The sequence below is a fragment of the Silene latifolia genome, chromosome 11 (genome assembly GCF_048544455.1).
Source record: "Silene latifolia isolate original U9 population chromosome 11, ASM4854445v1, whole genome shotgun sequence".
Classification (NCBI taxonomy): Eukaryota; Viridiplantae; Streptophyta; class Magnoliopsida; order Caryophyllales; family Caryophyllaceae; genus Silene; species Silene latifolia.
In genome coordinates this window covers 104,097,405-104,100,596 of record NC_133536.1, presented here as the reverse complement: position 1 = coordinate 104,100,596, position 3,192 = coordinate 104,097,405, and the positions used below count along the sequence as shown (strand labels likewise).

Sequence of the window (3,192 nt, the reverse complement as noted above, 5' to 3'; positions counted from 1 at the left end):
TTCTACCATTTGATCAATAAAAGGAAGAGGAAAGTGATCTTTCTTGGTGGCGGCATTTAGTCATCGTAGTCTATGCACATCCGCCAACCGATTTACTACTCGAGTAGGTATTAATTCATTCTTCTCATTCTTAACTACAGTTGTCCCTCCTTTCTTCGGGACTACCTGTACTGGGCTTACCCATCTAGAATTACCTACAGAATAAATAATACCTGCATCTAGCAGCTTCATTACTGATGCGTGTCTAAAATATGATGTTTCACACTTTATTCTACACGCATTTCAGAGCTCAAATGTGCAATATATGCCATTATTTCCCTATTTTCCTCTACTTTTGTGTTTTTGTCTATTATTGCAGAAATATGAAGAATTGAGCGGAAATCGAGCCAAATCCGTCCCCGAGTAATCTGCATTGCAAATGACGTAAAGGAATTGCTTAAGGAACGAGCTTGGTGCGCGATCCAAGGCCCAAAGACGTATCCACGAGAATAAAGCGAGTCAACTAGCGGCTCAAGCGATCGATCGACTAGACCCGTCGGTCGATCGACCAACTATCGGGATCCGAAGCTCTTTATTCTTTGAGATCCGATCGATCGACCTCCTCGCTTAGTCGATCGACCTCCTGCTTAGTCGATCGACCACATCGGCGTTCAGACGAGAATTAAAAGATCGAGGAACTTAAAGCCCATTGTGTTTAGGTTTTGGAATAAGATGTTACGTATATTTCCTATATAACGTAACCTAAATCATCAGTTTATTATCAAGTCTTTTATTCAGAATTTTACATCAAGTTTTAGCATTAAGTTTTCATTCAAGTTCTTTATCGAATAGTTAGGGTTTGGGATTATTGTGAGCATCGGAATTTCGGATCTTAATAATCAATCTTTCCCCTGCAATTCGGTATTCTTCCTGTTTACTTTCAGTTCATTTATTTTGCTAATAGATTAGAATTGCTAGTAGATTCCCGAAACCATCTTCATTATTGCATGTTAATTGCTTCCTTCCCTGTTTTAAGCATGAATTCAGTAGCTAGTTTTATCGTTTATGTTATTGTTTCTACCCTTAGCATGAGTAGCTAAATCTATAGTGCTAGGATGTAGGGGAATTGTAGCATAGGCGGCATTAGATTGAACACGATCGAACCGCGTGTCGATCGATCGATCGACATTGTTGGTCGATCGATTGACCTTGTAAGGTTATCCTTCGTTTTAATTGTTCTTAATCTTGTATTTAACAAATCGAATGCATGCGACCAGTTAAATACCTATTTTGTGACCGACCCATTAGATCGAAAGATAGGGAAGGTTATTTGACCGTCAATTAAATCGACTAAACTGTGCTAAGATCGAAAGATAGGTATAGTTTAGACCGTTAGTCACTTTTCAGGACGAAAGTTAGTATTAGTGGCATTAGGGACCTATAGCGAGATCGAGAGATGCTATATGTTAGGAGTGGACCGAGAGGACCTCTTATTTCCCGCCTTACCTGTGTTTGATTCAGACCGACTTAGTTTGCTGCCGCCAAAGCTATAACGACCTGACCATCCTAGTACCCTTTCTTTTATCTGTTAAATTCGTATTTTTAGTTTATTATTTTTGTTCACCTTAGCTGTAGACCAATTCAAATCAACCCCCATAATAGTTACCTCAGACTGAACATAGATCAACTAAAGTTTACAACTGCCTCCTTGTGGTTCGACCCTGTTACCACTAGCCTAGGTTAGTCTTAATAGGAGATTATAAATTTTATCTTTGGTACTCACAACGACGGGTATCAAATTTTGGCGCCTTTGCCGGGGAGGCAATAGTCCTAATTTTAGTTGTTTTTATTTTTAGTCTTTCTTAGTTTAAGGAACATCCGTTCCTTAAACCGTTCTTATATTTTGTTGTAGTTTCCTCTTATGCGCGAGTCACGGGGTGGTCCATTACCGCCATTTGATCCGAGATTGAAAGATCTTTGCACGTAAAGAGGAGATTATTTCAAGAACAACAGCTGGAAGAGCCAAGTTCTTATTCTAGCTTTTACGAGAACGAGCTGTTCGAGGAAAATCCACCATCTTCACCCGTTTCTACATCTTCAGCCGAGACAGTTACTTCTCCAGAAATTTCAGTCATGGCCGAGGAAGCAAGTATAGCTAGTTTTTCCGAGCCGACAGTGACAATTTATACAAAGGGTTCGAGTTACGGAGATGCCGGAAATTCGAACCAAAGCCTCGCTTACATTACTATGGTCGAGAGAAATCGGTTCGGGAGTCGCAAATGAAGATGCAAAGCAAGGCATATGGAGACCTTTATTGACTATCGCCGCTCCATTCCCCCACCACCGGCGTGACCCGGATCAAATCAAAGAGACCATGTTCATCTTCTCCCTTCGTGATGCTGCAAGGGAATGGTATAGATATTTGGACCGGACCGCTCTGGAGATCACTGATTGGAATACACTGGCATTGGCGTTCTACAAGAAGTACTTCTCTGCTTCAAGGACGATCGCTATTAGAGCTCAAATCACGGGCTTTAAACAAGGGCCAGATGAAAATTTCCATGAAGCATGGGTCCGATTCAAGAAGTTGGTGCGAACCATACCGCACCATGGGTTTGAAAAGTGGAGTTTGTGCAACCATTTCTACAATGGGTTGTACGACGATCGAGGGCCATTTTGGATGTCGCCAATGGAAGATTCGCTGAAAATTTGGGAGCAACTAAGGGGTGGAAGATCATTGACGATCTAGCTACCCACAAGGCCGAATATGGGAATTCGAGAGGGAACCAGAGGAGAGCTGCTGAATCTTCCTCTGTTGCTGCGCTTGAGGCTCTCACCGCGAGATTTGACAAGTATGAGCTAGGGGGAGCTTCTAAAGGTGGGATATACCAAGTTAATGCCGTGTCAAACGGTCCCTTCGTCTGTGAAAGGTGTGGAGTTGAGGGCCATGTCTCAAAAAATTGCCCTAGCCCCTTTGAATCTTGTGCTGCCTTTCAACACTATAGGCAGACAAACACCTACTACGAGCCACCGCATTCGAACTTGAGTTGGAGAAGCCAAAATGTCCAAAATCCAACCCAACATCCGCCACAGCAGCAGCCATATGTCCCGCCTCATCAAAAGCAACAGCAGTACCAGAAGCCTCCTTATGTGCCGCAGCAGCAACAATCACAAAACTCTGAGTTCTCCGAGCTTAAGAATCTTTTGCTAAAG

The 3,192-nt window shown here is 42.4% G+C and overlaps 1 non-coding gene across 1 annotated transcript; it reads right to left on the bottom strand.

Moving 5' to 3' along the window:
• Positions 1–2,488: 2,488 nt before the first annotated feature.
• LOC141616187 (small nucleolar RNA R71) lies at positions 2,489–2,595 on the bottom strand. The gene has a single exon (XR_012530550.1). It is a non-coding gene; the product is annotated as a small nucleolar RNA R71 (small nucleolar RNA).
• Between the last annotated feature and the right edge of the window lie 597 nt (positions 2,596–3,192).